The sequence below is a fragment of the Periplaneta americana genome, chromosome 2 (assembly GCF_040183065.1).
Source record: "Periplaneta americana isolate PAMFEO1 chromosome 2, P.americana_PAMFEO1_priV1, whole genome shotgun sequence".
Lineage (NCBI taxonomy): Eukaryota > Metazoa > Arthropoda > Insecta > Blattodea > Blattidae > Periplaneta > Periplaneta americana.
This window is the reverse complement of record NC_091118.1, coordinates 205,687,205-205,701,600: the sequence shown is the minus strand read 5'-3', so window position 1 is coordinate 205,701,600 and position 14,396 is coordinate 205,687,205. Positions and strand designations below refer to the sequence as shown.

The 14,396-nt window shown below is 34.4% G+C and overlaps 1 protein-coding gene across 2 annotated transcripts in view; it reads left to right on the top strand.

The window, feature by feature from the left end:
• LOC138695087 (uro-adherence factor A-like) overlaps nt 1-14,396 on the top strand; it is a 217,020-nt gene that overhangs the window by 53,964 nt on the left and 148,660 nt on the right. The gene's annotated exons all lie outside the window — the stretch shown is intronic.

Genomic DNA, 14,396 nt, shown 5'->3' with positions numbered 1-14,396 from the left:
ATAAATAATATGGATCTGTTATAACTAGGGCTAGGATTTTGATGAAATTGCATCTTTTTTCTAGTAAGCCAGAAACATAGCTGCTTTAGTGTTTATATCTTATGTGATAAACTGAGTGTTTTAAGACACATTTGTTAGGGTATTTTTTGCATTTTTTGTCTGTTTCAACTCATGAGAGCATCTTTTGTTTTATTCGGTCATTTTTTTAGTAATTTTCATTTAATTTTGGCCATAAATCCCCATTATTAATGTAAAATAATGTTTGTTTTCTTTACATATTTTGTCAATTAATACTCATTATTTAGTATAATATTTTAATCGTTTTTCTACACAAATATTGCCATTTTAACGTAGTACACCCCACGTAATGGATCAGTCCAACCACCTCTTCAATATAGACTCCTCTATACCTGCTAATTCCAGATAAGAGTGGCCTTGTGGTAGACTACATGGAAACTAAAAGTAAAGTAAATCCATGGCGCTACAGCCCATGAAGGGCCAAGACTGACCAGCCGACTGCTGACCTCACGTCCACATGCCGACGCAGAGGTGAACGATCATACATGGAAACTACATCAGATAAAATAATTAATTAAAGTGAAAAAATTATGTAAAATTTAATTTAATTACTAGTCTAAATATTAAGTAGTACAAAACCTCTTTCCCTACCAAGGCAGTTATGTAAGATCAATTTTTAGGGCATTTTAAGGGCATTTTTGAAAGATTTTTAGGTCATAAATGCATTGTTTTAGGACATTTTTTCATGATTATAGGTCATCAAAATCCTAGCCCTAGTTATAACATACACTGAGAGGCAAAAAAAAAACCCCCCGCTCACTTAAAAAAATTGATAAATGTTAAAATTTCAAGCTATATCAGTTACATTATGATAACCAAAACATTATCATAGCATTTTGAAACTTAATTAGTACACACTTAAAGGTTTTCTGACACATGACTAAACTTCGTTTTTCATACAGATGGAAGCTTTTCGCTTAAATTTCAAACTAGTGACTTGTGCAGCAAATGCTTCTGTAAACTAAGTTCGTTAGAGGTTCAAATAAAAATTTTTCAGACTTATTTTCAATGAAGAATATCAGACATTTTTAAAGTTACTTGCTTCCATAATAATGAAACATATTCCCTCATATTCTATTTATGCCAAATACTTTTTCGTGAACCTAACCACCTCCAGTTTTTTAGTTTCAACGCGAAAACGCAAGTAACAATGTCAGGACGATAGCAATAGTTATTTCAGGTCTTTGTGGATTGTAGAGGAATGTTAAAAAAAAAAGTCAGGTTTGCTAAGCTTTCGAATAATAGACATAGCATTTTGGTATAGCTGCTACATGTAGAGCTTGAAATGTAGATTGTAAAATCATTTTATCCTGCTAAGAGATCTTGCTGAAATGATCGGTAGACTACAAAATCTTGTAGGCCTCTTATTTTATCAGCAAGTAATACCTTTTGGTCTTTCCTTAGGAACTCTAATTTTTGCGCTCTCTCGAGCCAATACTGAAGAGAATCACGCATATAAATATCTACACCACACCATTAAATATATGAAAAAGACCCAACCCCACTTGATTAATAACTATAAAAATATTTTATTTTGAATAATATAAGTTTTATAGTTTTCAGTAACATATACTATATAGCCGCCACTCAGTAAACTATAGAAATCAAGATCTAATTTAAGATATTCTCTACGTCTACTTATATAACCCCAAAACGTTTCACTTTCATATCATTAGTATAGCTTTAATATGCATAATTAATGAAAAAAGTCACATCATGGCATTAACTATAAAAATATTTTATTTCTAATGGTAATAATGTCATCAAACCACCTCAAGTTTTGCAATTTTTAATATCCAATCCGTTACTTATTTTTAGATGTTTAGTCATTTTCTTTAATCACTAAGGATGCTATTCATAGACATTTCGCAGCACGCGCTACGAGCGTACTAAGCTAGCCCCGGCTATCCACTGGTTACTAGTACAGAATTCAAATCATATCCTATCGCTAACACTGGTTTATGAATACGAAAAACGCTGATCATGCACCGGAAGCCCACGCTAAAAATGTCTATGAATACGGCCCTAAATGTATTAGATAGTATATTAGGCCTACATTTAGTACTTTTTTGTACACTTAATTATTGTGATTCATTTTTGTACTGTTATTTGTTTTTCCCTCTTTTTGCATTTCTGCATTTGTTATGTTTTGTATAATTGAAGAATGTGATGCCAAAAAGCGTTCAGTCCATTTCTTTCTGTATTTATTCCTTTGTTCCTTTTCCCTTTATGTCTTCCTTTCTATATTTCTTCCCTTTTCTCTTTATTTCTTTTGGTCTTTCTTTCTCTTTTTCTTCTTTCTTTTTTTCTCTCTTTCTTTCTTCTTCTGTTTCACCTCCTAATTTCCTATAGACTTAAAATTCAACGCGGGTCTCTATAGTCTGTGTTCTGCACAGCACAGATCCAACACTGAGACAACATGACAAGGGATAAACACATAGTCCAGTGGACAGAATATAATGTCTTTTTTTGTCCACGCCGAGAACCGAACTACGAACTGCTTGGTTGGGAAGCGCGTGAGCCATCCGCAAAGGAGAACAGATAATATTAATGCTAATGTCGACTCTATCTTTGAGAGTGAATAATGAAGCCGGCACGATAACCGGTGTACCACGAGTAAAAGTGTGCACACATAATATTCAGCAGTGAATATGTGGCTCAAGTTAATAAAAGAGTGTGAAAATAACGAGTGGGTAATTAGTAGGCTACCCCTGCGCACGTAATCCCCGCTGGACCTGAGCGCCCCTCATTTGCATATCACTAAGCCGCAGATCTCGTCCTAATGCTGTTTCCATATTCAAGAGTCCCTGTGTTTGATCCCAAGAGCCTCCCATTCCAAAGGGGCTTAATGATTTTTCTCAGTACCTCCGTCCCGAGTAGGGAGATCACCAACGTCCGCTCTCCTTCATTGGGGCGTCCGAACATCGCTGGATACTTCAATAATAATTACCCGGGCTAATTGATCACGTGCAGTTCCTCTACATGAGGAAATATAAGGCGATGTACATGCGTCCATTTCTTAAGGAAGAACAGACAAATAACACTGATCAACAAAATTAAACGTATTTTTTGTTAAAAGATAACGAATGGGTGATTCTTACAGCGTTTTTCGTGCTGATTTCAGATCTGTTTTCTAAATGTTTCTATCACCCTGAGTTTCAGAATAATTATAAATTGTACTTCAGGCTTTTCTAGTATTGATACCTTTTAACATTTTACCAAAACACATATTTATTTACCTAAAATGTGTGTGAAATAGATTTTAGGCTATACTTCGCTTGAGAAACAACTCTTTTGAGTGCCCAGTAGTAGTCTGTAGGCTCCATTTTTCCTGGTGGGGCCTTTCCATTTCAGAAAAATCCTGGTAAAAACGCTCCCCATGTTCGTCTCTCACTTCCCGAAGGTTTTGAGGAAAGAAAAAGTAGATGAGAATCCAAGGAGTTATTTTGAGAGATTTGACACCCCATCACGTTATAGTTCTGAATCAGCTCGCTGACAAGTTCTCAGTAGTCTTCTGATTTGTGGTTCCCACAAAGTAACGTTCTGTTGTATGATCCTTAGGATCATATCATTGGAACTGGAAAAGGCATATGACGGGATCCTTTTAGCCAACCAGTTAATAGAGTCACATGAAAAAAAAACAGATTTCAGGAGTCCAGTTCATGTCCTCATCTATTTTTAAATCAAAAGAACACTCGTAAGCTCTTAACTAGTGTAGTAAAATTCAAAGTTAACTAATCACAAACGTAATAAAAATTGTTTGTGCGAGATTGTGCGTATTTGCTTGTTTTCCGCACAGAACCAATACGCGGTAAGTGTGAAATACCACATTCAGTATTCCCAACGTAACACACATAACAATTTCCCTCTTCTTACCGCTTAAGCGCCACATTCATTTTACTGCTTTAGGCTTTTAACATATTATTTTTAGAGACGTTTAACATAGTGATAATTATAAATTGGAAACTTACCACTGAAATTTCACCTAAATTGCAATGTTAATTATTGTTTTAAATATTTGCAAAAATTAAGTAAACTCTACTACTCCACGAAACTTATTCTGATACAAGTAACATTAAGGAAGCCGTGAAAAAATCAACAAGATTCCAGATGCCGATGTTATTACTGCAATATGTTATATAAATAATATTGTTAAAATATTAAAATGAAAAATAAATCATTACATAACCTTACCGTTTGTTTTAAGTTCGCATTTATAGACTGGGGGAAAAAAAAGACAGACGTACATCACAGCCTGCTGGAGTATAGTAAACACAGAAAACATTTTATAGCAACAATGTTGAAGAAAGATATTTTGGTTTTCCGAAGTTGCCGTCATTAAACAGAAACCAAGATGGAGATTTCATTGCAACTAATTGGAAATTCCTCTTTCAGGTATGTAATAAACGATCTTCGCACAAAATAATGTAAGATACACGAGCGGTATGTTTGTTTTCATACCGCTCTTATAACGTATATTACTATTATGTGATTTATACAGAATTTCGAGGTATGTTTCACTTTATATGATATTTTTAACACACTTAAAATTAGGACAAAGAAAAAATAGGTTATGAAATTTGTTTGATGAATGTAAATTCCAACTCAAATGGGAATTAATACAAGCTTTCAAAATCGAATGAGGAATAAAATTAATTGTTACGAGTTCTGACTTCACAGGCAACAATGATCTAAAGTTATAGATCAATTGTTAGAGCAATAAAATGAAATATTTGGAATACTTTCTTTCCTTTAGCATGTTGAGGACTGTATATAGCAATAAAAATAAATCAATTTTTCTAAAATTACAAAAAATGTTGGGTGTTAGAAAAATTCTGACTTCAGTTTTGGAATCAGCAGATGAAATTATATAAGAAACGGCAGAAATTGTACATTTAACAAAATCATTGTTGACCAGTGTAATTTATACTATAATATCAGTAGCAATGATATACAGTTTACACCAAAGGTTTAAGGACTCTCCTTCAAAAGTGGTTTCCCTCCTGTCCTTATACAAGGTGCACAGTATAGAGAACATATAGTAAAGACACCTAAGCCATTTCGTGGGAACAAATTCTGAGTGCGCATGTCACGAAACCGGGTGTATTATCTGGAACCTCCACCAGATGGATCTCCATCTACGCAGGGCTGGCATAATTTAATATTAACTGAAAACATTCATTACTCATCTTTTAATAATTTTAAAGACATGAGGCAAAGGAATGGCAATATAACCATAATAATAATTACTTCCGTATGCAATCATCATGAAAATATTCAGTAATTGACGCTAACGTTCAAGTCACTGTTTGAGGCTTATGTTGGTAGAACTGATCCAAGTACAACATAATACATCACGGCGTCCGTTGCGGTGAAGTGCGAACATGAACGTCAACAATGGATATAAGTATTTTGACTTCCCAGCGACATAATATTAATGATAGATAATATACATACAAGATTATTCGTATTACTGACCAATAAAATAAATAAATAAATATTTTACTAATATTCTGATAGTGGTTTGATACTAGCGACATAGTTGGATTCATTGAGAATTAGACCTTACTGAGCTTGAATTTAGTACCAACAACATCAAAGGTGCCGACAAGAGTTGTTTCTACTGATTCTTCTTATACTGTGCAAGGTGCGGCAAAGGAATCGGACAGTTTTAGAAGGCCATTTACTGAGAAACACGAGGGATATGGATATCGATCGACCGTCGTTTGTCAGCATTTTTGATGCCATTTTGTGTAATCATGGAAGTATGGAGCTCAGAGCATCGTGCTTTCGTTATCGAGACATTTTTCAAGAATGGTGATTCAGTTGTGAAAACCCAGCGTGCTTTTCATCTTCAATTTAATGTTGGCCGCCACGGAGCCGTTCCAGCTCACAATGTCATATTGAGATGGGTACAAAACTTTCGATTATTATCACTAGGTCTAGGATTTTGATGAAATTGCATCTTTTTTCTAGAAACATTGCTGCTTTAGTATTTATATGTTATGTGATAAACTGAGTGTTTCAAGGCATATTTGTTAGGGATTTTTTTTTGCATTTTTTGCCTCTTACAACTCATAAGAGCATCTTTTGTTTTACTCCGACATTTTTTAGGCACTTTCATTTAATTTTGGCCACAAATCCCCATTATTAATATAAAATAATGTTTATTTCCTTTGATATTTTGTCTACATATTTTGTCCGTTAATACCCATAATTTTTTACTTGGGTATTTAACGACGCTGTATCAACTACAAGGTTATTTAGCGTCGATGGAATTGGTGATAGTGATATGATATTTGGCGAGATGAGGCCGAGGATTCGCCATAGATTACCTGATATTTGTCTTACGGTTGGGAAAAACCTCGGAAAAAACCCAACCAGATAATCAGCCCTAGCGGGAATCGAACCCGCAACCGAGCGCAACTCCGGATTGGCAGGCAAGCGCCTTAACCGTCCAAGCTACGCCGGTGGCTAATACCCATTATTTTGTATTATATTTTAATCGTTTTTCTACACAAATATTGCCATTTTAACGTAGTACACCCCATGTAATGGATCAGTCCAACCATCCCTTCAATATAGACTCCTCTATACCTACTAATTCCGGATAAGAGTGGCCTTGTGGTAGACTACATGGAAACTACATCAGGTAAAATAATTAATTAAAGTGTACGACTTAGAAAAAATTATGTAAAATTAAATAAACTTAAATGTTGGTACTAGAATTTAATGTAATTACTAGTCTAAATATTAAGTAGTACAAAACCTCTTTTCCTACTTAGCCAATTATGTACGAACAATTTTTAGGGCATTTTTGAAAGATTTTTAAGTCATAAATGCATTGTTTTAGGACATTTTTTCATGATTTATAGGTCATCAAAATCCTAGCCCTAATTATCAGCATCAGCTTGCAAGAAGAAACCACCAGGACACGTTCGAAGTGTACGAACTCCAGATAACATTGAGCGAGTAAGAAATGCTGAGGACATTTCTTCAACCAGAACTGCATAGGCGTCTACGTGGGATTGGTAGACAAATTGTATGGTTTAGCAAGATGGTGCCACGGCTCATACGGCAGAAAATTCAATGGCAATTCTGCGCCGCATGTTTCCAGGGCGCATCATTTCTCGGCGTGGCGACATTCCCTGGCCTCCCCGCTCGCCTGACGTTACCGTTTGCGACTTCTTTTTGTGGGGTTACCTGAAGTCCAAAGTGTACGTAAACAGGCCCCAAACAACCGATGACCTGAAGACTGTCATTGCCCAGGAAATCGCCAACTCTGATGGCGAAATATTTGATACAGCGACACGCAATTTCAGAGAGAGACTTGAAGAGTGCATAGAGAGAAACTGATACCATTTGAAGGACTTAATTTTCAAGACAATTTAAATGTGTGTCAACAAAATGGCATACTTAGCCAGCTTTTTTGGCAGTAATAGAATTAGTCTTAGACATAACCAGGCTTTGAGACTTCGGACCCAATAGAGCAGTTCAGTGGGAAATCCGCATAACGACGTACTGAGTATAGTGGTAAAGCGTACAGTGGGTGGGGGTACTGTAGAATGAATGACAACAAATTCGCAAAGAGATTTGCGAAATTCAAGAGACTAACACACACTCTTCCTCTACCTCCAGAGCCCATTCTTACTAAATCGGTTACATGGCTTAATGCAGCTATTTGTTATGCCAAATACTTCCGTACAATTATGCAGATATAATCAACACATTGAGTGACGACTGTTCTGTAATCAGAATAATTAAAGCTCTGGATTTGAAGCTTGTTACGAATAATTTCGTTTTCATACAAGTTCTTTTTCAATAGCCATGGCCTGCTCATAGAATTCGCTGCCGCTAGAAATCAGGGGTAGTCCTCAGTTGTTTAAAATAAGGTTGTTTAGAATTGTTTTAAATGCACAGAATTAGTTTTTTAGGTATAATTTGTATTTATTATTATTATTATTATTATTATTATTATTATTATTATTATTATTATTATTATTTTACACAGTCATTACTTTATTTTTCCCTTAACACTAATATCTAGGTAATTGTCATTGTCTCAATGTAACACGTGTTGTGCTGATCATACTAATTGTACAATTCCTTTATTTTTCCCTTAACACTAATATCTAGGTAATTGTCATTGTCTCAATGTAACACGTGTTGTGCTGATCATACTAATTGTACAATTCCTTTAGTTGTGAGATTATATTCATATGTATTAATTCTTTTTTTTTTAAGTTAATACTTGTATACTAGAATCTATTTTCCTCTTAGTGATTATGTATTCAGTCTCTTTTTTTATTATATTTTTTATTATTGTTATTTTAAAGTTAATACTGATTGTGTATATGTATTCAATCTCTCTTTTTTGCTTAATTATGTTTATTATTATTTTTAAGTTAATATGTGTATACCGGTATGTATTTTTCTGTATGTGATTTGATCCTGGTTAAGTGGAAGAGAAGGCCTTATGGCTTTAACTCTGCCAGGGAAAATAAAACTATTATTATTATTATTTTCAAACTGTGTCTGAAACTATTACACGGTTAGAAAAGTCAGAGCAAGAGATGCCGGAAGCCCTCAAATTAATTGAGGAAATGACACAGAGAATTAATGAGACACCAAGTACACCGGGTACTGAACGTGTAAAACAGAAGTGGAAATCAATTTTATGTAAAAATAACGGATATGGAGCATTGTGTAACAAACAGCAAATTAGTGGACATCGAGTTACCCAAGAATAAAGAACTGTCTCTTAGAGACTGCAATGATGTTAGGTTTTTCGTTTTGCTCCTATCACGTCATGCGATGTAGAGCGCAGCTTTCCACAGTACAAACTTTGGCAGATAACCGAAAAAGATTTACGTTTGAGACACTGAGAATGTATCTTGTAGTAGGTACATTGCATTTCGGTACTGTAACTGCACTTCGTAAAGACGACCAATAGGATAAATGAAGAAATTAAAATTGCTACATGTTTATTTCCATTAACACTGTGTATAATTAAACACAAATGCTTATAAAAGACAGGAAAATAAATGCTTTTCACATTCTTTGTCATTGTGTAATGTGTATTTACTTTCAGTATGTACATGTGTGTGTTTTCCCATACTACCATACTCTACTCTAAACAGCAACGTTGTTACCTCAACACTCTCTACCTTTCACTACCTGCAGCGAGTCAACAACCTATAGTACATGCACAGTAAACTTATTATATCGGGTCCCAAGTCTCGGAGCCTAGACATAACTAATGAGTTATTTCCATTTGAAAATCGTCCGATTCTTCTGCCGCACCTTGTACTTATATGTAAGGGACGGATGTTGATGAAAAGTCATCTTCTTTATTTTTCACATTAGGACGATGCCTATTAAAATATAGGAATCCTTAGTATGGGTTTTTATACATAAAGACCGTAGAATACATTAAGAAGACCTTAACAATAGCATTTACTTCAACTTTATGCATATCGGCCATTATGTTACCGCTCTTTGTGATTGGAGCGGTATGTGAGAAGGTCTAATCGATAAACAATTTTTTTAATTGGGTTATTTTACGACGCTGTATCAACATCTAGGTTATTTAGCATCTGAATGATATGAAGGTGATAATGCCGGTGAAATGAGTCCGGGGTCCAGCACCGAAAGTTACCCAGCATTTGCTCGTATTGGGTTGAGGGAAAACCCCGGAAAAAACCTCAACCAGGTAACTTGCCCCAACCAGGATTCGAACCCGGGCCACCTAGTTTCACAGCTACACGCGCTGACCGTTACTCCACAGGTGTGGACGATAAACAAATTATTATCTTATTTGTTCAAAGGAAAGCGTCGTCTTTGACACCTGCTGGGGATTAATTAAACACGGATACTATACGTACATTTCATACCATCTGAACTCCATCACAAAAATGGGGCGATGTGATTTTCGATTACCATTTATCCTTTTTGTCTCCTCTAAAATTTTGTAAAACTTGTTTACTTACACCCTGTACTCCATGAATATGGTGAATTTCATAACATGTATTTTGCATATAACTTACAATTTCAATATTTAATTTACTTTCAGTTGTTTTAAATACAAACAACGGACTGTGCACTCTCGTCGCGTTCAGTTAATTCCTGTATTTGTTATTGTCTATTCCATTTGAGAGTAAATAAATGTATTGAATTTCGAAGTTGGTTTTAAGCCGACCATAATCGCAATGCATTTCCACGTGCTGCCATTATAGCATACATTAATATAATACCTTTACGTTGCTATGGCTAAATCCGATTAGATAAAGTTAGAAAAATAATCAAGTAATGACGGCAGGGACTGGCCGCGTGGATGTGGTGCGTCCACCGCTCGCAGGCCCTGCCTGACGTCGCCGGCAAATTGATTGGTCTCCCTTTCATGTTGAGGATATTAGCTGTAATCAGAAATCAAAGGAAAGGACGCTGTTTCATCTGTAGATTCCCTTTCACAGTAATCTTTATTGATTCGGACAGAAAAAAACTAGATTAGCCACGCTACCTTGCTTTCCTTCCCACTTAACCCATGGTCGGTTCAAGCAACCAGTCACATGTGATGTTCCCACTACAAGCTCCACTTTATCGAGGGAAAATTGCAACAGAAAAAGATTCTCTTGTGAAGGAGCTTTAGTGGTTGCAATTCCTGCTATTCCATTCGAGGTACATGCGTTCAAATCCAGTTTAGGGCGATTGATTTCATTAGAGATAAAATCCTTACTTGGTTGCCATAGAACTAGAAGACATATAGAAGAATATTGCCCCTGATAGAAGATTCCAGGCAAAATTTTCTCGTCAATTATCACTTAATTACTTATGGCTTTTAAGGAATCTGGAGGTTCATTGCCGCCCTCACATAAGCCCGCCATCGGTCCCTATCCTGAGCAAGATTAATCCAGTCTCTATCATCATATCCCACCTTCCTCAAATCCATATCAATATTATCCTCCCATCTGCGTCTCGGCCTTCCCAAAGGTCTTTTTTCCCTCCGGCTTCCCAACTAACAATCTATATGCATTTCTGGATTCGTTCATACGTGCTATATGCCCTGCCCATCTCAAATGTCTGGATTTAATGTTCCTAATTATGTGAGGTGATTAATACAATGCGTGCAGTTCTGTGTTATGTAACTTTCTCCATTCCCCTATAACTTCATTCCTCTTAGCCCCAAATATTTGTCTGAGAACATCATTCTCAAACACCCTTAATCTCTGTTCCTCTCTCAAAGTGAGAGTCCAAGTTTCACAACTATACAGAACAATCGGTAATGTAACTGTTTTATAAATTCTAACTTTCAGATCTTTTAACAGCTTACTAGATAACAAAACTTCTTAACTGAATAATAACAGGCATTTGCCATATTTATTCTGCGTTTAATTTTCTCCCTAGTGTCATTTATATGTATTACTGTTGCTCCAAGATATTTGAATTTTTTCACCTTTTCGAAGAATAAATCTCCTGTTTTTATATTTGCATTTCGTACAATATTCTGGCCACGATACATAATCATATACTTTGTCTCAGATAACATTATATACTTACAACATAAAGTTGAAAATCGTTCATAAACCGGCCACTATAAAGTCTTAAATGTTCTTCAGGGACCGGACATAATACATCGATTTTTTTTATTTATTTTATTGGGTTATTTTACGACGCTGTATCAACATCTAGGTTATTTAGCGTCTGAATGGAATGAAGGTGATAATGCCAGTGAAATGAGTCCGGGGTCCAGCACCGAAAGTTACCCAGCATTTGCTCTATCGGGTTGAGGGAAAACTCCGGAAAAAACCTCAACCAGGTAACTTGCCCCGACAGGGATTCAAACCCGGGCCACATGGTTTCGCGGCCAGACGCGCTGACCGTTACTCCACAGGTGTGGACTAATACATCGAAAGCAAAGCATAGAGATCGTAGGTTATGGAGATGACCTCAGTCCATAGATATCACAGGAAATCTGAAATTAAATCTTCAAATAAAATTGGGAACCGGTACAAAGTTACTCTGACCGGAACAAAGTTACCCCAAATGACTGCACTCTCTACTTCTAATCTCATCCTTGCAGATAATGTAACTACAATTAACAATGTCGCAGTGCTTGGTAATAGATAGCGTTGTAGTACGGTATTTTTAAACGTCTCAGTCCTGAATGTATGTGTTTTGTTCGGGAGGCTTCGCTGTACTTGATTTTCTCCTCGCTCCGGTACAGAACCTGGAGTTAGGAAGTTTTTGCGTGGAGCGTGCTGCAAACTTAAAGCGATTAAGTATTTCTAGCTTGCATAATTCCACATGCGCAACTCCGCTCCAAACTTAACGCCTTAGTTTCAGTGATTTCGGAAAGTGAATATAATTAAATTTCCCTCGCGAACTCTCTGGATTGTGAGAGAAGGGATAAAATTATCGTTTACATATCACGCCTGCTTCAAAACAGCGACTGCGCACTCAAAGACAGCTTCCCATGTCGGAGGCTTGGGTTCTAGTCCAGTTTAATGTGGACTCATATGGTCAAATTCTGGAAATTAACTTCAATTCATTTTAAAACATTGTCGGAAGTGTATTAACTGTAGTGACAATGGAAGTTATAGTAGCGGACAGGTATGGCTTTGATACAGACATTGTGTTCTATACAACTCACGGCTTATTCAAATGGACGCAGATAAAAAAAAAATTTCAGCGCCAAGAGGAACAGAGAATTAGGAATCAGAAATACAGGTTGTAAGGGGTATAAGTGCCATTATTTTAAATGATTATTTATTTATTTATTTATTTATTTATTTATTTATTTATTTATCTATCTGTTTCTTTATTTATGTATGTATTTATTTAATTATTTGTTTATTTATTCATTTATTTATTCATTTATTTATTTATTCATTTATTTATTCATTCATTCATTTATTTATTTATTTGTTTATCTATTTATTTATATATATATTTATTTATTTATTTACTTATTTATTTATTTATTTATTCATTTACTTATTTATTTATTCATTCATTCATTTATTCATTTGTTTATCTATTTATTTATATTTATTTATTTATTTGTTTATCTATTTATTTATATATTTATTTATTTGTTTATCTATTTATTTATTTGTTTATCTATTTATTTATTTACTTGTTTATCTATTTATTTATTTACTTATTTATTTATTTATTTACTTATTTATTTATTCATTTACTTATTTATTCATTCATTTATTTATTTATTCATTCATTTATTTATTTATTTATTTTATTTATTTAATTTATTTATTTATTTAAATTATTTATTTATTTATCTATTTATTTATTTATTTATCTATTTATTTATTTATTTACTTATTTATTTATTCATTTACTTATTTATTCATTCATTCACTTATTTATTCATTCATTTATTTATTTATTTATTTATTTATTTATTTATTTATTTATTTATTTATTTATTTATTTATTTATTTATTTATTTATTTATTTATTTATTTATTTATTTATTTATTTATTTATTTATTTATTTATTTATTCATTCTGGTATAGTTAAGACCATGAGGCCTTCTCTTACACATTACCGGTTCATGTTCATGTCATAAGGAAGAAAAATGTCCTTCGAATTTTTTTTTAATTGCAATATTTAACTCATTATTATTAAAGTTTACAATATTAGGCGTTTGGCAACGTTGCTAGATGAGGAGGAGGGAGTTTACAAGTACACAGTACAGCTCAAGCGGATACAGACATACCGGTACAAAACAGATGCTCTGTTCTAATGCAGGGGCGGACAGTTTTTTACATAACACGAACAGCAAATACAAACTTTCAATCTCATTAAAAGAACTTTATTATAAAGTTCCATTTTATTAAACAGTATTGGCAATATTGGTCCATTTTTTATTGTACGTCTAAAAAATAAACAATAATGGTTTACTGCACAAAATCACACGAACTTTTTTTTAATGCAACATTTTCATTTCTCCCGCTTTCACAAAGCAGTAACATTTTTAAAGACATTTATGTTTGTGTGATTTTCGAAACGAGGTAAGAGACTCCTAGTTTCTAATAATGGTTGAGAAATCGCTACAAAAGTCCGCCGATTAGGTAACCTTCACTGCGGAAAACATTGACGGTACATCTTCTTGCCTCTCTTGAATTACGACGACTTTCTCTATAAATTAATAACATAAATGATATTCCTTAACTGTGAATGACATTGTAAGTTGTTTATCGAATACCTGGTACGAACTGTCATCCGCTCGGCAGCAGAGCTATGGACAGGGAGCTTGAACTCAGCTGACTAGTACGTACGTCTGTGCAGAGTATTG